General features: G+C 51.4%; 1 long non-coding RNA gene across 2 annotated transcripts; it reads left to right on the top strand.

Moving 5' to 3' along the window:
- The first annotated feature begins 859 nt into the window (after window positions 1-859).
- Window positions 860-26,027, top strand: LOC108178627 (uncharacterized). 2 transcript variants are annotated; one of them, XR_001795360.3, is made up of 3 exons: window positions 860-1,142; window positions 25,263-25,364; window positions 25,910-26,027. It is a non-coding gene; the product is annotated as an uncharacterized lncRNA (long non-coding RNA). The 2 variants fall into 2 exon arrangements; XR_011384930.1 differs by having other exon boundaries at window positions 895-1,142; window positions 25,263-25,386.
- Window positions 26,028-27,391: the final 1,364 nt, after the last annotated feature.

Below are 27,391 nucleotides of genomic sequence, written 5' to 3' on the forward strand. Positions count from 1 at the left end.
CTCTGACTGGTGTTATTCCCAAAGGCTGCAGCCAGGCTGAACTGAAGACGCTCTAAGTGGGAAGAGGCACAGGCCAAGTTTCCACAACATCTGAGGGAGGCCAAGAGTCGAGGAGCTGAGATCTCTGGCCAAGTCATCAAGGGATGACTTCAAGAAGGAACTGGGTGTGCCTTGACAGGAGGAGGGGGTGGGACATCAGTTCAGGGAAAGACCCGAAGTGAGAAAACCAAGTGGGGGTGCCTGTGGCCTGGCTTTTGTGGTTGTCAGCCTCATGGAACATGGGTGGGTCTTCCTGCTTCAGAGGGGCCAGGGCAGGGTGGGCAGGAAGCACAGGTAGCCTGGGGGATGCTGCCAGGTGTCCAGCCAAGAGGATGAGTCGAATCCACAAACAGGAAACCAGTCATGGTGTCAGAACCTCCAAGGCTTGGGGACATGTTGGGATGTAGGACAGGAAACGGGTTAAGGCAAGCGGCTCGGGATGAATGACCGAGGTATTCTGGAGACCTCCTTCTCTGTGGAGTCTGTGCAGTGGGCCTGATAGGCAAAGAAAAGGAAAGTCGGGAGCTCGGGGGAGGGGCAGGAAGAGGATGGCGCTGGGGCAGGACACGTGCCCCATCCCAGGGGGCAGCGGCTGCCCAGACCCTGCTCTCCTCTGCCGTGCGGCTGTGTGGCTACGCGGCCCCAGTGCCTCTGGAGCTTCCCATTTTGCGAGAAAAGCAGGAAATCCAGATTTTTATGTTCACTCTCCTGAATTCTAAATGCTGGCAACTAACTCAAAATTTTCGCAAACACCCTGCAGGCCAAACACAACACATTTGCAGGCTGAGCGGGCCCACAAGCTGCCAACTCTTGGCTTCCTGCTTAAAGGAAACCGGCAGAACCCGGAGTGTGTGAAAAACAAAAACAAAGCCCGTGAACGTCGTCCACGGTCCCCCCTGCTTTCCAGCACACACAAGATATTCCTGGAAAAGGCATTTTGCAACTACTGCTAACAAAGACACGTTGGATTTGACCTTCAGAGAAGCTAAGGGCTCTGGGTGCTGGAGCTGCCCCTGGTGGTCCCCCAAACCCACGGCCGTCTCCTCAAAGCGGGGCCTCCAGCTTCATCGACAGGATCTCATTTTCTTGCCTCTCTCCATCAGGTGCGTCCGTTTTGAAATTTCCCTTCTTTTCTTTTCTGAAAGGCCATCAACTATCTCGACAGCTGGGTTTCCAGTAAAAGCCATCGCTTGGTGAAAGCAATTTAGAGAAACTGTGCTCGAGCCAAATGAGAGTTTGCCTAACTAAATTTTATGATAGGAAATGCTCCCAGGCCAAAACCCTCAAAAGCGATCAAAGATGTTCACAGACTGGATCCAACTAGTTCCGTTAATTAACCTTGGCCTGCATCTGGGCCAGGGGCATGGTCAGAGGATGTGGCCAACGTGGAATCTGGGTTTTTAAAAGGCGGTCTCTAACTGGGAATGTACTGACACTACTTGCTCACTTTTGGTGCCCCAACTTAGAACCTCACCTAAGGCTCTGCCCCGCCCCACCCTCCTGGCGGCCCAGGACTGAGATGTTCCAGGGATGTGGGACTGTGGGTGCTGGAACAGAGTTGGTCACTCTATGTCTCAGGTTCTTTTCTCAGTGTTCATGCTATGAGGCTTTGACACTCCTTGACTGTTCATTTAAAAAAAATAATAATAAAATGTGAAACAAAATAAGACAAAAAGCCCTCCAACCTGGATTAGGCCTTGTGGTACAGTGGGTTAACTCCTAGCCTGAGATGCCCATACCCTACATCAGAACGTCAGTTCAAGTCCCTGTTACTCTGCATTCCCACTCCAGTTTCCTGCTAACGCACCTGTCTGGCCCATATATTTGGGAGGGAGACTTCTATAGGGCTCCCGGCTCCTGGCTTCAGCCTGGCCCATCCCTGGTTTTTGCAGGCATTTGGAAGTGAAACAGAAGATGGAAGATACTCTCTCTCTCTCTCTCTCTCTCTCTCTCTCCCGGTCACTCTGCCTTTCAAATAAATTTTAAAAAAATTTTAAGGCTCCCCATCTGAACTGCAATAGTGCTGAGCTCTCCTGGGTTTCTCTCCAGTTATCTAATTGTTCTTTCTCATCTTTGCTACTTTCTGTTCCTCCTCCTCCTCCTCTCTGAATTGTACCTCAAGGTCCAGCCCTTGGAGGACTACTTTCTACCCATCTCAGTGGACTCACCTTGACGTGAAAGGCTTCCACATTTAGTTCTTGAGCTTGCCGTCCCGTCTAAGTTCCAGCCCTCCTGCTCCTACAGCTCTGTGAACATTTTCTACTGGGATATCCTGATCATCTCATGCCCTGAGCCGTTGTCTTCCAAACCAGCCCGGCTCTCACTCACTCTGTGTCCTTGCCCATGAGAGGCAGATCATCTTTTCAAGCCTTTCTCAAAATCCTAGACTAGGTCCGGCGCCACGGCTCACTAGGCTAATCCTCTGCCTTGCGGCGCCGGCACACCGGGTTCTAGTCCTGCTCGGGGCGCCGGATTCTGTCCCGGTTGCCCCTCTTCCAGGCCAGCTCTCTGCTGTGGCCAGGGAGTGCAGTGGAGGATGGCCCAAGTGCTTGGGCCCTGCACCCCATGGGAGACCAGGATAAACACCTGGCTCCTGCCTTCGGATCAACGCGGTGTGCCAGCTGCGCCGGCCATTGGAGGGTGAACCAACGGCAAAGGAAGACCTTTCTCTCTGTCTCTCTCTTACTGTCCACTCTGCCTGTCAAAAAAAAAAAAAAAACAAAACCTAGACTAATCCCAAAATCCCAAATTAGTCTCCACACACTACGTGCATATTCACAGCGGCTACCAAATAGCTGTCACATGGGTCAGGCTCAGCAAATGCTTGTGGAATCAACTCAGATCTCTGGGAAGGATCCAGAGGACAAGGATATCCAAGCGGGAAGTAGGTGTTGTGACTTAACGGTTGGGACGCCTACATCCCATATCTGGAGCACCTGGGTTTGAATCCCAGCTCCACCTCCAACTCCAGCTTCCTGCTGATGTGCTTTGTGAGAGGCAGCTGGGGATGTCTAGGTGGCTGAGTGTCTGACACTCACGTGGGAGAGCTAGATTGAGTTCTGGGCGCCTGGCTTCGGTCTGGTCCAGACCTGGCCGTTGTGGGTCTTTGCGGAGTCAGCCAATGGATGGAAGATCTCCCTCTCTGGCTTTGCATTTCTGTCTGACTTTCAAATAAAGAAAAGTAATAAATTTTAAAAAGATGTCTCAAGGTTTTCAGGGAGAAGCAAAGCAAAAATCTGGCAAATGTTACTACTGCAGGCATAGTTAATTAAAATCTTCACTGATGCAACTTCAACCATAGACATATAACCTTTTGTTAATTAAGTGAACCAGAGCATTGGTGAATTCTTGGTTCACTTGGTATTGTCTCTCTAGTGTGGTCAAAGCTGCTTGCAAGACTCCACACAATTATAAACCTTAACCTGACAAATATAGATTTCCACTCTTTTGCTTTATTTTGCTGGATTCCTGCCAAGAGTCTGTCTCTAGTCACCCAGTGCTCAGAATCGGAATAAAGCTGGTAGCCAGAATCTAGATTTTTCTCCTTCTACCCTCTTGACCTTTATTTATTTATTTATTCAAAAGTCATAGTTACACAGAGAGAGGAGAAGCAGAGAGAGAGAGAGAGAGAGAGAGAGAAAGGTCTTCCATTCACTCCCCAACTGGCCACGATGGATGGAACTGCACTGATCCGAAGCCAGGAGCCAGGAGCTTCTGCTGGGTCTCCCACACAGGTGCAGGGGCCCAAGGACTTGGGCCATCTTCTACTGCATTCCCAGGCCACAGCAGAGAGCTGGATTGGAAGTGGAGCAGCCGGGTCTCAAACCGGTGCCCGTATGGGATGCGAGTGTTTCAGGTCAGGGTGTTAACCCGCTGCGCCACAGCACTGGCCCCACACTTCTCCATATTCCTTTTTATTTTATTTTATTTTTTTCTTAAAAAAAAGAAAGTGGAGCCAGCTCTATGGTGCAGTGTTAAGCAGCTGCTTGTGATGCCAGCATCCCATATTGGAGGGTCAGTTCAGGTCCCAGCTGCTCCACTTCCAGTCTAGCTCCCCGCTCATGCACCTGGGAAGGTAGTGGAAAATGGCTCCAGGCTTGAGCTCCTGCCATCTATGTGGGAGACCCATATGAATTCCTGGCTTCAACCTGGTCCAGTCCTGGCTATTGTGGGCATTTGGGAAGTGAACCAGTAGATGAAGGATCTCTTTCTCTCTGTGTCTCCTCTCTCTCTGTCACTGTGCCTTTCAAATCAATACATAAATCTTTTTTTTCCAGAAAGTACTTATTAGCTGGACCAGCACTGTGGCATAGCAAGGTAAAGCTGTCACTTGCAGTGCCAACATCCCACATGGGCACTGGTTTGAGTCCCAGCTGCTCCAGTTCCAATCTAGCTCCCTGCTAACGGCCTGGAAAAGCCGTGAAGTTTGGCCCAAGTGCTTGGGCCCCTGCCACCCACGTGGGAGAACTGGAAGAAGCTCTTGGCTCCTGGCTTCAGCCTGGCCCAGTGATCGCTGTTGCAGCCATGTGGGGGGTGAACCAAGTGACTGAAATCTCTCTCCCTCTCTGTTTCTCCCTCTCTGTAACTCTGCTTTTCAAGCAAAATAATAATAATAATCTTTTTAAAAATGAGAAATACTTATTAGAGCTTGCTTTAACAGTATTTTTCTAAATAGAGCTAATACCATGTTTTTGGTGGAGCCATCAGTTTGGAGACATTACTCTTGCTCTTTAGGAAAATCCTTCTCCCAGAGGGATCTCCCTTTGCTGAGATCCCCAGGACCCCTCTTATTTGCATCTATAAAGCACAGGGCACACCTTTCACCAGATCTTTTCCAACCTGGGCAGCGCTGGCATTTGGGATTGATGAGAGGCATGGATAGTTCTTTGTCAGGGTGGGGTGAGGTGGGGGGGCTGTGTGCTGTCCTGTGCAGTGCAGTATTTCCACCGCACCCCAGGCCTCCACCCACCGGGCCCCAGTAAGCACACACACACCCCTGGCTGTGACAACCAGCAGGTCAGTAGAGGTTGTCAAACAGATCCTGGGGGATGAACTGCCTGTGGCTGGCTGTCACTGTGTACTTGCTCGTTTACTCAGAAACAAACACGGACCTGGGCGAGTAGATTGCACGTGTTCTTAGAGTCTCCCCAGCCATCACCCCAGAGTATCTCCAGGCACGGCTCAAGGTTACCCCGGACAGGCCTATCAGTCACGGAGGTTCTGATTGGACCCATTATCTTAGCTGAGCAAGCTCTCTTGGGAAGATCACCCTGCACCCAGGAGGGACTGTGTGGAGGGGGTGCTGGAGAGGTCAGGTCTGCTGCGAGCCCAGGAGCCCCTCGCATGGGTGGCCTGAGTCAGCAGGACTGTGCTGAGCCTCGGGGGATTTCCACGGGGAACTGTGTGGACAAAATTCCCCCTGGATGGTGGTCTAGACAGGGCTCACCCTTCCCTCTGCTCACCAGGAGCTTCTGCTTCCCCTTTAGGAAGAGGAAACAGCCTGCCTGTTTATTTTGGGGCTGAGGATCTGTCGTGGACAAGCCCCGGGACGGGCGGCAGGATGCGAGTGTGTGGACTTTGTGGGAAACACACAGCGCTGTGACAGCCTTTCTCCCACCAGCAGCCTGGGGCACAGGTGTGCCCTGAGAGCAATGAGGCCAAGAAAGGAGGGAAGACGCCTGGGATTAGGTCCAGGGAATCAGAAGTTGTGATTTAAAAGCAGATTCGAATTCTTGTTCCTTTTCCCTATCTTAAAAACAACCTGTTTGTTAAAAATATATAATTCAGAAAAACTGCAAAATACAATGAAGCAAAAATAAAGGGGACAGGCACAGACCCCTTGCAGCTGCTGGTAGCTGTCATTGAAGAGCCTTGCCTGCTCAAACCTGCGAAGAGCTGGGCTCTGGGCTCCTTCTAGACGTTCTATCATATCATCTTTTCTACTTAAAAACATTCTTCCTGGGGCAGGTGGTGGGCCGAGCAGTGAGATGACTGTATCCCATAATGGATGGCCTTGGTTTGAGTCTGGGCTCATCCTCAGATACAGAGCTTCCTGTTAACGAAGACCCTGGGAGGCAGAAGGGAACGGCTCAAGTGGTTGGGCTCCAGCTACCCACGTGGGAGACCTGGATGGAGATCTGGGCTCCTGGCTTTGCTCTGGCCCAGCCCTGGCTGTTGCAGGCATCTGGGGAGTGAACCAGCAGATGGAAGATCTCTCTGTCTCTGGATTTGTCTGTCTCTTTGCCTTTCAAATAAAAAAAAAATGCTTTCCCAACCACCATTGCATGTTAATAATTAATATATGGCCTTCGTCATTTTAAGGGCTAAAAAGCTTTTTGATAGTATGAATATGCCAAAATTATTTTAACAAAATCTGTGCTGAAGCACTTTAGTTGCTAACACTCTTGTCACTGTGAATGTTGCCTGCCACAAATCTACACGCATCTTTATGCTCTCGCCGACTGCGCCCCTGGAAACGGCTCATCCATCTTCCTTCTTCTGTCCACCTTCCTGCTCTCGTCCACCCAAACAGATGTGGACCACGTGACATGTGCTTCTCAACTCTGTTGCTCCTCCACAACGCGGTGCAGCCTGCGCGCACACACGGCTCTTCCTTGCTCCGTCCTGGGTTAGCGAGTCACGGGACACTGCTCTGCACTCTCAGGGACTTGGTATTCCCTCTTGAGAAACTATTTATAGCCACAGGTTCTTCCCTAGGTATGCACTCCCACGGACTTAGGAAAGCTGAAACTATTCTCTTTCCATAACTTCCACTTCTACTCAGAGGCCTTGGATAGGAGGCACCATCTCCTCAGACTTGGGTTTCTCCACTTATTAAATAGGAGTACAAGGGGGCCGGCGCTGTGGCATAGCAAGTAAAGCCTCCACCCGTGGCATCGGCATCCCCTATAGGTGTTGGTTTGTGTCCCTGCTGCTCCACTTCCAGTCCAGCTCTCTGCTATGGCCTGGGAAAGTAGTGGAAGATGGCCCAAGTGCTTGGGCCCCTGCACCCATGTGGGAGACCTGGAAGGAGCTCCTGGCTTCTGGCTTTGGATCTGCACAGCTCTGGCCATTGTGGCAATTTGGGGAGTGAACCACAGATAGAAGACCTTTCTCTCTGTCTGTAACTCTGTGTTTCAAATAAATAAATTGAATCTTTAAAAAAAAAATGGGAGTACAGGGCACAGCAGGTTAAGCTGCCACCTGTGTTGTCAGCATCCATATCAGAGTGCCATTTTGAGCCCCAACCACTCTGCTTCTGACTCATTTCCCTGTTAATGCACCTGGGAAGTAGCAGATGATGGCCCAAGTGCTTGAGTTCCTGTGACAAATGTAGGAGACCCTGATCTTCCAATTCTCTGGTTCACTCCCCAAATGCCTGCAACAGCTAGGGCTGGGTCAGGCCAAGGCCAGGGGCCCAGGACTCCATCTGGGTCTGCAGAAAATCACAAATATTAAAAATAAATAAATCAATCACTCATAGTTCTGCCATTCAGATGAAACCCAGCTTTAACATTTTAACGCATCTTTTAGTCCTTCTGTATGCATTACCTACTTACAGGAGAGGACATACATGTGCACACGCACACATGTATGTAACAGAAAAAGATGAGCCCTGTGCTGTGTGGGGAGTGGGGAGGCAGAGGATGGCGGGAGGAACTTGTGGAAGCCCTGGCCCCTGCTCATGGGTTAGTTCTGGAAGGCCCAGAAGTGTTTCCCTAAGTGCAAGTTGGGACAAATTCCTAGGGCCATAGGTGTCCCCTGGGTCACAGGGCCAGCAGGAATCCTGAAGACAGGGCAGCTGCTCTCTGGGGGCCCAGCCTCCCCAGATCAGGCCAAGAACAGCGGCGGCTCCCACTCTTCCAGCCCCTCTCATTCTCCCCTGTTCTGGGAGAAGGCCAAGTGCCCGGGAATCCTGGGTCTCACTCACCGGAAACCCTTTGCCCCGGGACAGCAATTTCCCTGTTGTCCCAGCCCTTCCTATTGGACTTATCAGGAGCCACCCAACAAGAGAGTGAGTGAATCAGGCTCGCCCCGGGGACTGTGACATTCCCAGAGGGAGGGCCGTCCGCCCACTCCCCAGACGGATCCTCAGGCAGGCTGTGGCTGATGGGTGGAGAGGTGTATTTCAGGGTGGGGCAGTGGAGGAAGACACTCACCCATTCATTGTGCATTGGCTCTGTGCCAGACGCCACTGGCCTGGCACATGCTTCACCAGGTCACCTTGGACAGAACCCTTGCTGCCCATTTTACAGATGAGGGGCCAGAACCTCAGAAATAAAACTGTGGGCAAGGCTGACTGTGCTGGGGGTCATGTATGGCCACTGCGCTGGGGGTCATGTATGGCCACTAGGCTGTTCCCTGGCTCGTGCTTCCTGATGGCCACCTCCCTCCTCTCAGCAGTCCTGTCTGTGACCCTTCCCTTGACCTCCACAGTAAGCCATCAGCCAGGCATGTCCACTCTGCTGCCTCCAACCCATCTCCCCTGCTCTTGATCTGGGCCAAGATAGTATCCTTCTCTCCCCAGCTATTGCAATTGCTTCTTTAAAAAAAAAAAATTACTTATTTTGAAAGGCAGAGAGACAGATGGAGAGATTTTCCAACGTCTGGTTCACGCCCCAAATGCCTGCAATTGCCACAGTTGGACCAAGCTGAATCCACAACTCCATCCAGGTCTCCTACACGGATGGCAAGGATCCAGGTACTTGAGCTATCACTTGCTGCCTCCCAGGCTTCAAATGAGCAGAGCTGGATCAGAAGCATGGCGAGGACTCCAACCCAGGCACTGCAAGGCGGGATGGGGGAGTCCCAAGCGGCGACTTAACGGCTGTGCCAAATGCCTGCCCCTGCAGTTGCCTCCTAATTGGTCTTCCTGACGCCTTAAGGTTTATTTTCCATACCTGCCAAAATAACCTTCTAAACAGACTACATCCCTCCCTGCTTAAATGGATTCCCAACAAATCCACTGAGCCCAGACTCCTTGCCTTGCCTTAAGCAGCCCCACAGGATGTGGCTTCCGCTTGCTTCTCGGCCTCACGCCCGCCACTTCCCCAGCCTCTGCGGTCCAGCCATGCCACCCTCCTCTCTCTTCCTCAAACAGCCAAGCAGGCGCCACCCTGGGACCCTGCAGCGGCTGAGTGCTTTTCCCGCTCAGCTGCCTGCGATTGGCCCCCACTGGGTTCCAGGTGAAAGGTTACCTGCTCAGGGCGGTGCTCTCTCCTGTTCTGAGCAGCCATGGAATCACCTGCTGTCATCATCCTGTTTGAATGACCTGCCTTACACTCACCACTACGGGGTGCTTTCCATTCCTTCCTTCCCAGTGATCTCTGGCTAGAATCTGTCCCCAGTGACTGCAGTGGAACCTGGCAGGTAGTGGCTACTCAGCGTTTGTTGAATGAATTTTTGAACAAATGACATTTGTATCTAATTAATTAGGGGCCAGATGCCAAGTTAAGGGTTGTGTGAAAAGTAGAGATGAACAAGACACAGTAACCCTCAAGAAATGCTGGATTTATGATGTTTGAGAGTTTGAGATGTGCTCTGAAATAAACTAGGGACAAAAGAGTGGAGGAACAGATGAGACCAGGCTGGGCAAATGCCATGACTGTCGAGGCAGCGGGATGGAAAAGGGGGTTATTGTATTATTTTAAAATTTTTAAAGATTATTTATTTGAAATGCAGAGTGCCAGAGAGAGACAGGAAGAGAGAGAGAGAAATCTTCCATCCACTGGTTCACCCCCTAAATGGCCACAATGGCTGGCACTGGTCCATGCCAAAGCCCAAGCCTGGAACTCCACCCGGGTCTCCCACTGCTTTCCCAGATGCCTTAGCAGGGAACCTCCTGGATTGGAAACAGAAAAAGACAAGCGCTCCTATATGGGATGCCAGTGTTGCAGGCAGCCGCTTAACCTCTTGCACCAAAATGCTGTCCCTATACCTTTTAAAATATCCATAATAAAAGTTTTTTAATTAAAAATGCAGTTCACCATTATAATGGGGAGAAGTAAATACCAACAGCGTTTTGTTGTGGGTTGCTGAGCAATGCCATCAACGGGGAACTTGTCGGCAAATAACACTCACAGAGTATTCCTCTGCGTGTGCACAGGCACTGAGCTAAGCACGTGAGTATAAGAACAAGATACCTGCAGCCCCTGCTGCGAGGCAGAGTGCAGTCCAGCAGAGCCGACGGGCATGGGGGCAGCGCATAAGGACAGACACAGGGTGCCGGGAGACTGCAACAGAGCCCTCGCCGGGTGTGCGGGTCAGGGAAGAGGGGCGTGGAAGGTGAGCAGGTGCAGGCGCAATCGCTCAGCAGCATGAAAAAGCATGGCACATTCCAGAAACTCAGAGAAGGCCAGCATCACAGTGCAGACAGAGTAAGGAGGAGAGGGGCAAGAGAAGGCTGGACCAGACCCACAGGGAGGGACGGGCTGGTTAAATATCTGAGGCTCCAGACTCCTTCACTATGGCAGCATGCAGGAGGTCTCTGTCTTCCTTTTATACTTATTTTTAAAGATTTATTTTTAATTTTAAAGGCAAGGTTACAGAAAGTCAAAGACACGCAGAGAGAAAAAGATCTTCCATCTGCTGGTTCACTCCTCAAATGGCTGCAATGGCCAGAGTTGGGTCTGTCCAAAGCCAGGAGCCAGGAACTTCTTCTAGGTCTCCCATGAAGATGCAGAGGCCCAAGCACATGGGTCATCCTTGCTTTCCCAGACCATAGCAGAGAGCTGGATTGGAAGCAGAGTAGCCGGGTCTCAAACTGGCACCCACATGGGATGCTGGCACTGCAGGCAGTGGCTTTACTGCCTACACAACAGTGCCGGCCCCCTACATTTTTCTTATTTGTTTATGTTCATTTTGTACGAGAGGCAGAGAGACAGAGACAGAGAGAGAGTACGAGATCTTCCATCTGCTGGTTCACGCCCCAAATGCCCACAACAGCAAGGGCTGGGCCAGGCCAAAGCCAGGAGCCAGGAACTCCATTTGGGACTCCCATGTATGCGGGGAGGGACCTAAGTATTTGAGCATTGCCTGCACATAAGCAGGAAGCTGGATCTGAAGCTGAACCCAGGCGCTCCAATATGGGATGCGGACATCCCAGTGGCATTGTACTACGGCATCGAACACCCTCCCCGCAGGAAGGTGTTTGGAAGTAGCTGGCCTTGAAGTTTAGGGAGACCTGCAACAGGCAAAGGTAGCCCCCAAAGCCCTTCCTAATGAAGGCAACAGAGTGAACTCTGATCCGAGGTGTTCAGGAAGTAGTGAGTATGGCATGGGAGGAGCCCGTGTATGTGCAGGGGCAATAACCCTCGATAGGGAGGTCAGAAGCAAGCGTCAGACAGAGCATGCTACTGAGTTTGGACTTTAGTCCACAGACAATGGGGAGCCATGGAAGATTTGTCAATCGTTGGAGAGCTGTGATCAGAGCTGGCCCTTAGCCAGTAAGAATTGATGGAGAAATCAGGCAGGAGAATATGCATTTATGTCAGGGGTGGTGTGGGTCTGATCTTTTTTTTTTTTTTTTTTTTTTAGTTTTATTTTATTTGTTGAAAAGCAGAGTTACAGAGAGAGAAGAGACAGGGAGAGAGGTCTTCCATCCATTGATTTATTGCCCAGATGGCTGCAACAGCCCAGAGCTGGGCCAAGCTGAAGCCAGGAGCCAGGAGCTTCTTCCAGGTCTCCCATGTGGGTGCAGGGGCCCAAGAACCTGGGTCATCTTCCACTGCTTTCCCAGACACATTAGCAGGGAGCTGCATCAGAAGTGGAGCAGCTGGGACTTGAATCAGCGCCCATACAGGATGCTGGTGCTGCTAGGTGGCAGCTTAACCCACTATGCCACAATGCTGCCCCCTTGTCTGATCTTTTTAAGTTTATTTATTTGCCTATTTATTTGAGAGGCAGACACTTGGGAAAAGAGAGAGAGCTTTTGTCTGCTAGCTCACTCCCCAAACGCCCACAATGGTCAGGGTTGGACCAGACTGAAGCTGAGAGCCAGGAATGCAATCTAGGTCTCCCACAAAGAGACAGGACTCAGCTACTTGCGCTACCACCTGCTGCCTCTCGGGGTGCGCGTTAGCAGGAAGCTGCAGTTGGGAGCAGAGCCAGAACTCATCTCCTGACGCTCTGATGTGGGATGCAGCCATCCCGAGGGAGCGGCATTTTAACTGCAGCACCAAACACCCACCCCGTGGGTCTGATTTGAACACCCAACAACTTATTGAGGATATACTATGTGCCAGGAAATGTCCTGGAAGCTGGAGAGGCGAAGGAGAAAGGTCTGCCCTGCTGTGCTGAGCGAGGCTCAGAGACAAGTAAACAACCATGACAACACAGTGTGCTACACAGAGGGGCTGTGAGTGCCCCCTGAATGGGGGCTGTGGCCAGGATAGGCTTCCGGGCTGCATTACCAGGAACAACGGCGGGGAGCAGGCCGGGGAGCGGCATCAGGCCAGGGGCAGCCTCCGTGGAAAAGCAGGAATGGCTCAGCTGGGGCTGCAAGGAAGGCAGGCAGATAAGCGGCAGACTCATCCTTCTCCTAATCCCCACTCCTTCCCTTTGTCTCTGCAGCCCGTGTGGGGAGGGGGAGCTTTTTACGTTGCAACCTTCATGGTTTGTCTTTTCACTCTTCTGCTTTACAACTTAAGGCCTCCTGAACAGCTCTTTATCTTAAACCATATTTGTTACAGTATCTCCTGTGATTTCAGTCTCCTTTCTGACAGAGAGAGAAAGAGAACTTGAGGGATTTTAAGTAAGAGTATGGAAACAGATTCCCTTCCAGAAAGTTCTCTCGGGGAGCAGTTCTGGAGAATGAGGACTGGACGCCGTGGAGGGGTGGTCCATTTGGGCAGTGGTGCAAGATTCCAGGGACACACAACACGGCCCTAACGGGGATGGCCCACTCCACAGGGGACAGACGGATACTGCCTAAACATACTTAGGAGATAGAATTAACCTATAAGGCTATTGTTTCTGAAGTTTCTTGATGCACCATTTCTTGGGGCACAAAACAGTAGAAGAGTTGGGCAGGGGTTGTGGAGATCAACGGTTTTGTGTGTAGAGGGCAATACTTCTAGATGAGGAGGTCAGAGACCAGCGCCAGAGCCGGTATGTCAAGGAGATTGGAGTTCTGTACCTAGACACTGGGGAGCCACTGAAGATTTTTTGATCATTGGAGAGGTACGACCAGAGACGGCCCTTAGGAAGGATGTGCGTGTGGGGAAACCAGCAAGAGAACATTGTGAGAGGCAATGAGGGTCCAGTTTTAACACCCAGCAACTCACTGGGGAGAGGGTGTTTGCAAAGCAGTTAGGTTGCTGCTTGGGACGGCTGCATTCCACATCAGAGTGCCTGATTCGCGTCCCAGCTCTTCAGCTTCCACTCCCAGCTTGCTGCTAATGTGCATCCTGAAACACAGCAGTGCTGGCTCAAGTGCTTGGGTCCCTGCCACCCAAGTGACCTAGATTGAGTCCAGGCTTCAGTCTGGCCCCAGCCCTGGCTGTTGTGGGTATCTGGGGAGTGAACCAGTGGATAGGGGATCTCTGTCTGTCTGTCTTTCTGCTTCTCTCTCCGCTTTCCAAGTGAAAAATGAACATACATTTAAAAATTTAAATTTATTGAGCATATACTACAGGCCTATTGGATCTGAGGAGCTGCAGAACCTCCAGGTAGAAGTGTTCTGGAGGCAGCTGGGCATGCTGACCTGTGGGCAGAGGAGAGGTCTGAGCCAGACGCCTGGACCTGGAAATCCACGGGGGAGGGTTGTGGTTGAGGTCACTCCGAGAGCATGTGGAGGGTGGAACCCCAGCACCTCGGAGATGGGTCAAGGAAGAGAAGCCCAGAGATAAGCATGGAAGTGGTCAGAAGTAAACCAGGCAGAGGGTTCAAAGAAAGGGCTGTGACCTGGGCACCCTAAGGAGGCAGGCTTGCCAAGGGAAGCGTGTCACAGACACGTGGACACACAGGCATTTTTCAAGCAATCCCTTCCTCTAAGTTTGGAATAGTAAGCAGAACCCTCTCACATCAGTGCTGGTGCCGCCTGGCCCAACCCTTCCCCCGCTGTCCAAGTGCGTCAGGAGAAGCCACCCGGCAGGAAGGAGCCAGGTGGAGCAGAGAGCAGCCAGTCTCAGAGTCAATAACCAGTGATAAGGGCAGATGTGGGGCAATAGGAAGCAATCAGGAGCTGGCGTCAGCCCCGGGAGCCTGGGCCACCGTCTTCGGCGGGGAGACAAGGAAGGGGTGGAGGGGTGTCCCAGACGCCGCCGGGGAGGGGAAGTGGGAGGGAGCGCACAGGTATGAAACGGGCCAGGCACTATGCTAGGCTCTCCACGTGTTATCACCATGAACTCTCCCAACCTCCCTGCCCCTTTCAGAGATAAGAGAGTTGCAACACGGAGAGGTTGAACCCTGTGTCCAACGCAGTCATCTGGTGGCCCAGGATGGGAACCTCCAAGGCCAAGCCTGTGTGGGCTCAGCCAGGCCCTTGGTTGCCGCTTCAGCCCCTTCCCCTGGTGAGCTGTAGCTCCAGATTCTCTCATTTTTGGCCATTGACACAAATCTCCCCATTGGAGCCTGAGCTGAGTGATGGCTCAGGGCCCGATCAGCAGCCCAAGTTAGGTGTTCTCCAGGGGTGGCTCACTGCAGGCGCTGCTTGCAACTCAGACTTCCTGTTTCATCATTCACACCTATTGTCTCACTCCTGGGGTTCTTGCCAAACGCCTTCCTTGCCACTCCCGGCCTGGAGGTGAGGTAGCCACCGAGCCTGTCTGCTTGGTCCAGAGCTGCTCCTGGCACCTGGTGAGCAACCGGCAGCTCTGGTTTCTGAGGTTCTGAAATATCTCCTTTGAGCTTGATTATGGGTCAAATAAAGGGATAGAGAAAGGATACCCATGGTTTTCTGTGTGCCAAGCCCAGAGCTGTGTGTCTTAAACACATGGTTCTATAAAATCCTTCAAACAATCCCCTGAGGTGGGTAGGATCCTGATGCCCATTTGGCGTGCAGGAAGCGGGCTCTGAGAACGGTGCCTACTCCAGGAAGCACCTGATGTGCCTGAACCGGTGGCACAGAAAGGTCACTGCCATGTCTCTCTTCCTCTTGTCCCTACCCCTAAGGTGCTGGGCTTAACTTCCCAGATCCACAAGAAATCCCCCTTCTCTTTCCCAAGGCCAAGGTAATGTCCAACCAGGGTTGCAGGAATTGTGTACCTTGGGTGTACCCCCAGGTCCCATGCAGGAGCTTCCACCCTATAAATCTTTTTGCCTGAAAAGGCCTGTCTCCTGTTATGGATTTTTATTTCATCAGTGGCGCCAATAAAGAAGGGTGTGTGTGTGTGTGTGTGTGTGTGCATACTTGTGTGTGCTTGTGTCTGTGTACACACACATGTGTATGGAGATGGGGTGGGGATCAGGTAAATCAACCTCTGACCTATTGCCTGCTTCTGGGGTCATCTGTGACTGCAGTAGCTGCATTCCTGGACCAGAAGCCCGGATGCACATACTGGCGAGTGCACTTGTCTTGGAGAGGACAGCATAACCACAATAAACTGAAGTCACCCACATGAGGTACAGAGACAGCCGGCAAAAAGTTTGGCAGATGTGCCTGGGGGAGCATTTTAGAGGACAGTCTTGAGACTGAGAGAGATGATGTTTTGCCAAGAGTTGAGGCCTGGATATGTAATCACAGACCCGGAGTTAGCCGCAGCTGACTAAGGCTCAGTGTTATTACATGCAATTTAAAAGATGTTGTCATGGAGGATCTGATACTCCCAGCACATTCGAGGAAAATGTTATAGCCTAAAGCCAGAAGGAAGATCTGAAACAATAACTTATTTAGGGGGCTATTACGGAATGTATTACATGCATGAGCAAATCTATTTATGCCCATACAAAATGTCATGGAGAGCTGAGCCACTCCACAAACCCAAGAGGTTAAAGAGATGACCTCTGGGGTGGGCGTTTTGGCACAGTGGGTTAAGCCACCACTTAAGATGGTGGCATCTCATACTGGAGTACTAGTTTGAGTCCCAGCTATCCCACTTCCAATCCAGCTCCCTGGTAGTGATGGCTCAAATACTGGAGCTGGGAGTGGGGAAGAGAAGGGTAGAAAGGACATACAGGAGGGAGAGAGGCCAAGAGCAGAGGTGTTCACAAAGGAAGGGCCTGGAGAAACCTGTCCAACAGCAGCAGACTTGTCCTGAGGGGCCAGTGTCCAGTGGGGCTGAAGGCTCATAGGAAGAAGGGGACAGTACTGAAAAGAGAGAATACTAAGTCTCCAAAATTTCTTCCTTAAAAATTTTTTTTGGGGAAGGTGCTGTGGTGTAGTGGGTAAAAGCCACTGCCTGCAGTGCCAGCATCCCATTTGGGCAGCGGTTCAAGTCTCAGCTACTCCACTTCTGATCCAGCTCTCTGCTATGGCCTGGGAAAGCAGTAGAAGATGGCCCAAGTCCTTGACCTCCTTCACCGGTGTGGGAAATCTGGAAGAAGTCCCTGGCTCCTTGCTTTGAATCGCCACAGCTCTGGCCCTTGTGGCCATCTGGGGAGTGAACCAGTGGATGGAAAACTCTCTTTCTCTGTCTTTGCCTCTCTGTAACTCTGCCTCTCAAATAAATAAATACATCTTTAAAAAATGATTTATTGCTGTTTACTTAAATGAGAGAGGGAGATAGAGATCTTCCATCCACTGGTTCACTCCCCAAATGCCTGCCAACAGCTGCACCTGGGCCAGGTTGAAGCCAGGACCCCTGAACTCAATCTGGGTCTCTCAGACGGGTGGCAGGAACCCAGGTGTTTCAGCCGTAACCTGCTGCCTGCCATGCTATGCATTAGCAGGAAGCTGGAACCAGAAGCAGGGCTGGGCCTTGAGCTGAGGCAGTTGGAATGGGATGTGGGCCTCCCAAGCCGGGTCTTAACCGTGGAGCCCAACAGCTGCCCGCCCTGCTGTATTCTGTCAGTCAGCTCGTGTCTTTCACTCTTTGTGACTATGCAATGTAGGCTTAAACAAAAAGTGTCCGGCAGCAGGAATTTCACTTGGAAGTTCCCTTCCCTCTATTTCTCCTTCCCACCTCTAGAAAGGTCCTTTCCTCAGAGGTCTCTCTCCAAGGCTCCTGGTCTCACCCACGGGGCATCACAGCTGTGCTGGTGGAGCGAGATGCATACCCACACCCCCCCCCGCACGGTACGGAAGAGGATCAGCTCCTGGCTTCTGAGGCAGCTTCTGGATGCTCCTTTTGTGTGTGTGTGTGTGTGGAGAAGAGCCAGACATGGGCAGCTTGGAGAGGACTGAGAGGAGCCAGAGATGTTGGCTGATGTGCACAAAAACCCGGGGCTGAGATAGACGTGGGGAAGTGAGGGTGCCGTCCTGGGGCAGCAAGCTGGAGGGGCCTCAGGGCAGCTCAACACTTGGAGAAGAAAACAAAGTGGAGGCTGAAGAAAAGTGGCTATGCTGACTGATTAGATCCTCTGTTGTGCTCTTCTCAGTTTGCAACTAGACAGGAGAATTACTTCAAAGATTAGTGTAGGGGAGGCACAAGATGCTGTTTGGGACAGCCTCATCCTGTATGGAAACAGCTCGATTCAAGTCCTGGCTCCACTTCCAGTACAGTGTCCTGTTACTACGCACCCTGGGAGGCAGCAGGTGATGGCTGAAGCCCTTGGGTCCCTGCCACCCATATGAGAGACCCAGATTGAGTTCCTGGCTCCTGGCTTCAGCCTGGTCTAGCCTTGGCTGATGTGGGGAGTGAACCAGTGAATGGAAGAGTCCTCTCCCTCTCCCCCTCTCTCTGTTGCTCTGCCTTTCAAATAAATAAACATTTTTAAAAGATTATTTATTTATTTATTTTAGAGATAGAGTTACAGACAGAGAGAGGAAGAGACAGAGAGAAAGTCTTCCATCTGCTGGTTCACTCCCAAGATGGCCATAGTGACTGGGGCTGGGCCAGGTTGAAGCCAGCTTCTTTCGGATCTCCTATGTGGGTACAGGGGCCCAAGCACTTGGGCCATCTTCTACTGCTTTCCCAAGTCATAACAGAGAGCCGGATCAGAAGAGGAGCAGCTGGGACACAAATTGGCACCCCTATGGGATGTTGATGCTATAGGCAGAGACTTAGCCCTCTAGGCCACAACACCAGCCCCAATAAACATTTTTTTTATTTAAAAAAGTCTTCAAATGAATAGTCCTCAAAATGACAAACCATTTTTTAATTAAAAGAATTGTTTGAGTGGCAATGAGATGGAGGAGAGAGAAGAAAGGGGGGCGGGGAGACAGACACACACACAGGGAGAAAGAGAGAGAGAGAGAGAGAATCTCCCATCTGCTGGCTTATTCTCCAAATGTCTGCAACAACCAGGACTGGGTGAGGCCAAAGCCAGGAGCCAGGAACTCCATGCAGGTCTCCCATGTGGTTGGCAGGGACTCAACTCTTTGAGTCTTACCTGCTGACTCCCAGGGTCTGCATTAGCAGGAAGCTGGAATCAGGAGCAGAGCCAGATCCTGAGCCCAGTATTCCAAGGTGGGACTTGGCATCATACCTGCATCTTAACCACGAGGCCAAACGCCTGTCCCGATAACCCTTTTCTCTGGGAAAACAGTAGGTCTGGGCTGCCTTCCCTCAAGCAGAAAAAGAACAAGTGCCCTGCTGCTCAGCGGGACAGCGTTTCTGCCCACCGCACCTGTGAGCTGCGTCCTTGGCTCCCAGACAAGGTCAAAGCCCCGAGGCCCACACAACAGCCAGCTCTGTGTCTCTGCCTGACTTCTTGGCACCACTTTTCAGCTCCAGATTGTGAGTGTTTGGTTGGACTGAAATAAACACAGTAGAATTTTGGTTCTGTTTGTCGTTTGTTTGTTTGTTGTGCAGAATGAGGTTTTAAAGGGGCCCACCTTGACCTTAGCTAGGCCAGAGAGAAGTGATGTCGAGGGCAGTGAAAAGCAAACCCCGAGTGGTGTGGGAACTGACTTCTTCCTGAAAACCTGGAGCATCCTTCCCAAAGCCCCAGGAAGTCAAGCTCTCTGCCCCCAGCTCCTTAGCTGGTCCCTTGAAATGTTCTCAGAGCGGGGCTCCACATGGCATGCACGTACACCCATGTACACACACGCACTCACACACACACATTCACGGCTCTGTCTGGTGACAGATTGGGTCTGAAAAATCTGGCAGGCTGCGTGGCCGATGGCAGAGTTTCGAGCCTGTTCTCGCTGTCTCCCTGGAGTCCCTCCGCAGACGCAGGTGCGCGTCAGTGCCTGCTCTAATTTTATCCCTGGTTGATGGAGGAGACTAACTGAGCAGCAGGGAGCTGCTATTTTGGGTCCCTCCGTGGCTCTGGGTTATATAAAGCCTACTGCCGTGACCTGCATTGCTTTGAGGCTGTGCCTCACTCTCTTGCGTGCTCTGTCACAATATGTCATCAGTTCAGACATTCACACACACCCCCAGTTTCTTGGGGAATGAGAAGGGAGGTGTGTGTTGGAGGAGGGTGTGTGTGTGTGTGTGTGTGCGTATGTGTGTTCCTGCCAGCTCACTGAGGGAGGAGGCCTGCATCCACTACAGGGAAGGGACATTGTACGTGAAGGAGGTTTGTTCTGGAAGGGAATGGAAAGATCTTTTTTGATGGAGGAGCGACGTGAGAGTATGTGCTTTGGGCTTTGGGACAGAGTGTGTTTGTGAGCTGATGTTGTGGGCCTGCTGTTGGCATGACGATCAGAACAACTTCTCTTTCAGCAACTCTTTTCATTTCGAAGGAACCCAAGGGCTTCATAAATTATACACAAACCGCTCTGGCTTTGAATGGCAGAGATTTTTCATCTGGAATTAGGAGCAGCAGCCAGACAGGCAAACACGGTAGTCTGATTTTAGGGGCGAGTTGATGGCCTAAGATAATGCACTTCCTACATTACCAGGAGCAAATCTCCCCAGGAGAATTTTTTTCCTTACAGTTCAAAGACCCCCTAAGATGCTGCTGTTGAGTCTCTGGTGGGAAGACCGGTGCTCGCTTGACTTAATCACCTATGACATCTTGCTTAGCTTTGTATCTCCCAAGCAGTATTATTTTTGGATATATTATTGAGTCTTAATATGTTTAGAGACACTGACTTAACTAGATGAGCAATCAACAGAATCCTGACATAACATGGTTCGTTATTCCATGAACTTGAAAGTGCTAGGTGCCTCAAACTGGGAACTCTTCACCCGGACCCAGCCTCACAGGGCTCTGGGAGCTTGTTGCACAGGTGTCTGGCCTGAGCCCCGAGTACAGGGAGGAGAAAGGAGCCGGCCTGGGTTCCCATACACACTCAGCCCGGGTACGTTCTGGTGGACTTGGCGGAGCTGTCAGGGGGACAAGGGGTTGGCCTGTGCACATTTTGGCTCTTGGAGCCTGGCAGCACGTGAGACCTGGGGCTGGAGCTCAGGTTGCCGTGTTGGCTCTCCCCTCCCTGGCAGCCACCGCAGCAGTGGGGTTCCCATAACTAGGAACTTGACTCAGACTCTCCTATTCCATTGGCCCAAGCAATTCTGAGGGATTTGGGAAGGAAAAACTGGGGCACTGTCCATGCAAAAAAAAAAAAAAAAACTAAACTAAAAAAGGCCAATCAGAGGAACCTGGCAGCCGGGTACACAGGGCTGAAGAGAAATAGCACCTTGGAGAATTCAGGAAAGGGAGCTGCGGAGGCACAAGGAAACGGAAAAGAACCAGAATCAAAGCCAGGGCTTGCAGGGGCCGGACGGGGTAGTGAGGCTCGGATTGGGGAGGTAGATGAATCACAGTGTGCCGTTTATTAATAATCGACTGCAGCGGAAGCTTGTGTTCCTGCCCCTCCCCCCACTCCTGGCCGGGGGCAGGTGCTCTCCATGCTGGCTCTTGGTGGTCTGCTTGCTGTCTGCTGACCGACCTCTGCCCAGCTATCAGTGGGTCCTTTTGAGAACACGAATCTGATGGTCCCCCTGCGGAAACCCCCTCATGTCTTTCCCTGGATGAAGCCCAAATGCTTCAGCAGGCAGGCAGGGCCCACTGTGACCAGGGCTTAGCTCTCACACGGACCTTCTCGGCACTTCCCTAAGACTGTCTCCCATCCCCCTGCCCGCCCCCGCTCCCCTGCACCGCCATTCTGCTCTTTTATACCTTAAAGCTGAGTGTGTTGACCTCTCCTGTCCTTTATATGTTAGCTTGGGCCATTCCACCTGCCTGGAATGTCCTTCCCATCACCCACCCACCCACCCCCACGCTGGAAAATTCCTAAACTTCCTTCAGGTCTCACCTCCAGTGAGCTGTATTTGTGCCTCCATATCTGGATCAGGGCCCTCGCCCAGGGTTCCTGGCTGACTTCCGCCAGGGAGCATCGATGCTTTGTTTTCCAACCCTGGGCTTCCAGAGGACAAGGGCTGTGCGGTTCCTCACTCGGTTGCCTGCTCAGGCTGCCCACAAATGTTTGCTGAATGACTGACTGACTGATGGGGCAGAAGCTACACCTCAGAACTAATGATTCCCCCATGTCATGGGAGGGACAGACATCTGGTGTGGTGGTTAAGATGCAGCCTGGGACCCCACATTCTACCTCAGAACACCTGACGGGAGTCCTAGCTCCATTCTCAATTCCAGCGTCCTGCTAATGTATCCTGGGAGGCAGTAGGTGATGACTCAAGTAGTTGGTCCCTGGCACTCATGTGGGAAACCTGAGTTAAGTCCCTGGCTCCTGCCTTCAGCCTGGCCCAGCCCTAGCTCTTGCAAGCATTTGGGCAGTGGATGGGCAATCTCTCTCTCTCTCTCTTTTTTTTTTTTTTTTGACAGGCAGAGTGGACAGTGAGAGAGAGAGACAGAGAGAAAGGTCTTCCTTTGCCGTTGGTTCACCCTCCAATGGCCGCCGCGGCCAGCGCACTGCGGCCGGCGCACCACGCTGATCCGATGGCAGGAGCCAGGTGCTTCTCCTGGTCTCCCATGGGGTGCAGGGCCCAAGCACTTGGGCCATCCTCCACTGCACTCCCTGGCCACAGCAGAGAGCTGGCCTGAAAGAGGGGCAACCGGGACAGAATCCGGCGCCCCGACCGGGACTAGAACCCGGTGTGCTGGCGCCGCAGGCGGAGGATTAGTCTAGTGAGCCGCAGCGCCGGCCAAGCAAGCTCTCTCTCTCTCTCCCTCCCTATCTCTCTTGTCTAAATAAAATAAATAAATAAATAAAAATTTAAAGAAAAAACGTCATGGAGTAGAAGTTTGGTGCAGCTTAGGATGCCCACACCCCATATCAGGGTGTGGGTTTGAGTCCTGGCTCTGTGTCTGATTCCAGCTTCCCTCTAATGCACAAACTGGGAGGCAGCAGGTGATGGCTGAAGTTCTTGTGTCCCTGCCACCCATATAGGAGACCTGGAGTGAGTTCTGGGTCCTGGCTTTGGTCTGGCCCAGCGCTGTCTGTTGTGGGCATTTGGGGAGTGAACCAGTGAATGGAAATGCTCTCTCTTTGCTTTTCAAATAAAATGAAAAATAAAAAAAAAATTGGTTGAAAAGACATCCTGAGGGAATGATAGGGTTGTGGGGAATGTCAGTGGAGCTGAAGCAGGAGCACCAGGTCCAGGGAAACCAGAACTTGAGTGCAGCCAGGGGGCCTGCACACGTCTGTCTCCAAAGCCTAAAGCAGAGGGTGCAGAAGGGACCTGGCCGGCTGCCCCACTGCTGCGTCACACAGGCATGAGTGGTTGGTTTTGTTTTGTTTTCTTTAAGATTTATTTATTTATTTGAAAGTCAGAGTTACAGTGGGGGGGGGGCGGGGACACCTTCCACCTGCTGGTTCATTTCATCAGAACCACAATGGCTGTGGCTGGGCCAGGCCAAAGCCAGGAGCCAGAGGCTTCATCCAGGTTTCCCACTTAGGTTGCAGGGGCCTAAGCACTTGGGCCATCTTCCACTGCTTTCCCAGGCCATAGCAGAGAGCTGGATCAGAAGTGGAGCAGCTGGAACTTGAACTGGTCAAGCCGGAATGTTGAGTGGGTAGGGCAGTATATGTGGTGCCCGTGCCTCCATGGTGACAGCCACCAGTGGTCAGCATCTTTCCTGCCATCTGTGGCAGGGTCCACCTTTCCTGCATTCCATCCACGCAAGTGTGGATAGGAGGGGAGAACCTGCCTAGGGACCTCATGGTCCTGCCTGGGGCCCCACAAAGAACTGCCCAGCCAGATGTGACCTCACTGGGACTGCTAGAACACCAAGCCTCTGCCTGCTGGGCTGCTGTCCCTGGTGTCCCACCCTGGTGAGGCTGCCTCAAGGGGCTTAGGCCCAGGAGAGAATCTAGGACCCAATACCTGACCAAATTAGATTAGGCCACTATGGGTCAGGGAGTTCAGGTCAGCAGCGACAACGGTATTTTTGAGGAAATAGGGTTTGAGAAGGCCCCATACTATTGACCAGGTTCAAGTGGACTGAGGAGCTATTTAACTAAATCCTTGAGGATGCAGCCTTCACAGAGGAAATATTTTTTTAAAAGATGGCTAGTCATTTAATTCATTTTTTTAAGAGGCAGAATGAGAAAAAGAGAAACGAGAGAGGTCTCCTAGCTACTGACTCTCCGAATGGCTGCAGCATCCAGTGCTGGGCCAGTTGAAAGCCTGGAGCCTGGAATTCAACCTGAGTGTGCCACATGGGTGGCAGAGACCAGGTACTTGAGCCATCACCTGCTGCTTCCCAGGTGCTCATTAGCAAGAAGCTGAAATAAGAAGAGGGGCTGGGACTCAAACCCAGGCCCTCCGATGTGCAGTGTGGGCATCCCAAGTTGTGTCTTAACCCCTGCATCAAATTCCTGCTCCACATTCATCTGTTTTACTATGCAGACTTTCACTTACTGTGCTTGATTGCAGCAGGGCTTAGCAGGGCCAAAGTTGTGGTACAGCAAGTTAAGACTCTGTCTGGCATCCCATATGGGTACCTGTTTGAGACCCAACTGCTCCACTTCTAATCCAGCTCCCTGATAATCCACCTAGGAAAGCAGCAGAGGATGGCCCAAGTGATGAACCCACGTGGGAGACCCGGAAGAAGCTTTGTGCTCCTGGTTTAGGCCCCAGTTGTGTGGCCATTTTGGGTGGGAACCAGCAGATGGAAGAACTCTCTCTGTCTCTCTGTCTCTGTCTCTCCATCTCTCTCTGTAACTGCCTTCCAAATAAAAAAAATTCAAATTTTTTTTATTTTTAAAGATTTATTTATTTGGAAGGCAGAGATACAGAGAGAGAGAAGGCGAGAGATATCTTCCATCTGCTGGTTCACTTCCAAAATGGCCGCAATGGCCAGGACTGGGTTGATCCAAAGCCAGAAGCCAGGAGCTTCTTCTAGTCTCCTATGTGGGTACATGGGCCCAAGCACTTGGGTCATCTTCTGCTGCTTTCCCAGGTCATCAGCAAGGAGCTGGCTCTGAAGTGGAGCAGCTGGGACTTGAACTGGTGCCCCTATGGGATGCCGGCACTGCAGGTGAAGGCTTAACCTGCTCTGCCACAGTGCCAGCCCCCCCCCCCCAATCTTTAAGCAGAACTTACCTTCCCTGTGCTCTCAAGTCATCATTGCCCCACATATTTTAATTCAAAGGCAAATCTGTGTGACACACTGGTGATATCTGTCCCGAGTCTTGTGTCTCTTGTTGTCAGAGTTGCCCCATGATAATAGGATAATAACGATGTTAACACAGGAATAAACTGGCTCTGGAGGAGGTGGGAACATAACTGGCATTTTTCCGGGAGAATTTTCAGAATTTTGCCTTTTTAGGCTCGTGAATCCCGACATACACTCAGCCCCCTGTGACAGCAGAGGGGACAGGCGGGAGCCTGCGTGATGGGAGCCTGGGGGAGTATGGAGGGAAGGAAGGCAGCTGTTGGTGCGTTCACAATTTTAGAACAGCTGCAGTGGTTAGAGTAGCTCCCCCTGAATGCGATGACGCTGCGCCACTTAGGGGAACGGGAGAGAAGATTCCGTAGCCCATGACCGGGAGGAGGGGCCTCGGTGCACACAGTGGGTGGGTATTAAAGGGATTATGTGTATTAAGCAGTCTTACCATCACCCGGAAAGGCATGCGATTTGACTGCCAGGAAACGAATAATGAATTGGAACGCCATCCAGGGACGAGAGCAAGTTAAGACAATATATTCTGTGCCCAACACAGATGCTATTTCAAAATCAGTAGCACATTTGGCTTTGCAGAGTGTGATGATGAGGGAGAGGTTGCACAGGATCTCATATTGTCATTCAATTTGTCTCTTGTTAAGTCCCATAGCAGGGCTCTTCATAGTAAGGCGACCAGCCAATATCCACTGAGTGCTAACCACATGCTGATTGCTCCAGGAAACATTCTACATCCACCAGCTCAGGTAATCCTCACAACCCTATAAGGTAGGTACTCAGTATTCCCATTTTACGGATGGGCAAGTGAAGCCACAGAGACATTAAGTGGCATGCTTGAGTCTACATAGCAAGTGGATGTTAGAGCCAGGGATTTGGCCCAGCAGTAAAGATGCTGCTTGGGACACCCGTATCTTATATCAGAGTGCCTGGGTTTGAATCCCAACTTTGCTTCCAATTCCAGCTTCCTGCTAATGCACACCCTGGGAGGCAGCAGATGATGGCTGAACTGCTTGGGCACCTGCCATCCATGTGGGAGACCCAGGTTGAGTTTATGGTTCCTGACTTCAGCCTGGCTCCACCTTGGCTGTTGCAAGCATTTTGGGAGTAAACCTGTAGACAGAATATCTTTATCTGTCTCTCTGCCTTTCAAATAAGGATGAACGTAAATAATAAAAAATTTTTTTTTAAATGTTGGGGCTAAAATTTAGAACTAGGCAGATTAGCTCCAGATCCCAAATTGGTAACCAGCATTCCGTGTCACTTTATGGTAATCCATGTGCTCTCTTAACAGGGCCTGTGGATGGTATGCAAGGTTGTTCTAGCTCAATGCCTAAGAATGGGAGGAACTATGAGGAAATCCCACGTGAACGTCAGCATGACATTGCTATTAATAAATGCTTATGAATCCAGGTCAGTGGTGTCACTTTCAGGGCTTAGCAGCATCTCCACTGAGAACCGGGAGTAAGTCTGGTTTCTGGATGCTGTGTCCCAAGTACGCAACAAGTGATCCCTTCACGTGTTCATTCAATCAGTTGGTTTACTGAGCACTTACTCTGCACCGACCACATCAGGCACACTGTCCTCGCCTCTGGAAATAAACCTGAGGCTAAGCCACAGTCCCAACCCTCAAGGAGTATGCAGAATGTGAGCACCTATCTCTCAACCAGTGACCAACAGGCTGGAAGACCAACCTATGCAAAGGCCGATATCTACCTGTTGTCCACTTAGCCTTGCCCCAGAGGTGAGGGCTGTTACAATGCGCTGGAGGCCCCATGGGCTGGTCACTCACCAGCTGAATGGGCTGCCATCTCTGAAAGTCACCTGGGTCCAGAAATGTTCTCCCAAGGAAACCATAGGTTAAAATATCTGGGACCAGAGGCTGGCACTGTGGTGTAATGGGTGAGGCCTCCACCTGCAGTGCCAGCATCCAATATGAGCACTGGTTTGAGTCCCAGCACTCCACTTCAGATCCAGCTCCGCTATGGATGGGAAAGTAGTAGAGGACGGCCCAAGTCCTTGGGCCCCTGAACCCGTGTGGGAGACCAGGAAGAAGCTCCTGGGTTTGGATCAGCACAGCTCCAGCTGTTGAGGCCATTTGGGGAAGTGAACCAATGGTGGAAGACTTTTCTCTCTCTCTCTCTCACTCACTCTCTCACTCTCTCACTCTCTAACTCTGCCTTTTTAATAAAACAAAACAAAGCAAAGCAAAACAAAAACACCAGAGACTGACCAAATGGGAGATAAGAAGGCAGTATGAAATCACAGCAGGATGAAAAGATAGAATGTTTCTTAAAGGACCCTGTGCAAACTTATCAAAAGGTATAAAACCCTCAGATCACCTCTGCCAATAGCTTCTTCTTCAGAAAAACCCCTATCCCTGCACTGTGGGAGTTTTCTCCGTACTCCTTTCAATAAACATTACTTATTCTTCATTCAAGAAAAGGAAGGAAAGAAGGAAGAAGAAAGAAAAAGACAGGGAGAGAGAAAGAAGATGTTTCCCAGCCAACACTCTGGCGTTGTTATCAGGAAACTGACATGGAGTGATGTCAAAGATGATGGCCAGTGGGGGCAGGTGTCGCGATGCCACGGGTGAAGCCACTGCTTGTGACACCTGCATGCCTGGTTCAAGCATCAGCTTTCCCGCTTCTGATCTAGTTTCCTGCTAATGCACTGTGGGAGGCAGCAGGTGATGACTCAAGTGCTTGGGCCCCTGTCACCCATGTGGGAGACCAGATGGAGCTCCTGGCTCCTGGCTTCAGCCTGGCCCAGCCTT

Source organism: Oryctolagus cuniculus, chromosome 20 (genome assembly GCF_964237555.1).
Source record: "Oryctolagus cuniculus chromosome 20, mOryCun1.1, whole genome shotgun sequence".
Lineage (NCBI taxonomy): Eukaryota > Metazoa > Chordata > Mammalia > Lagomorpha > Leporidae > Oryctolagus > Oryctolagus cuniculus.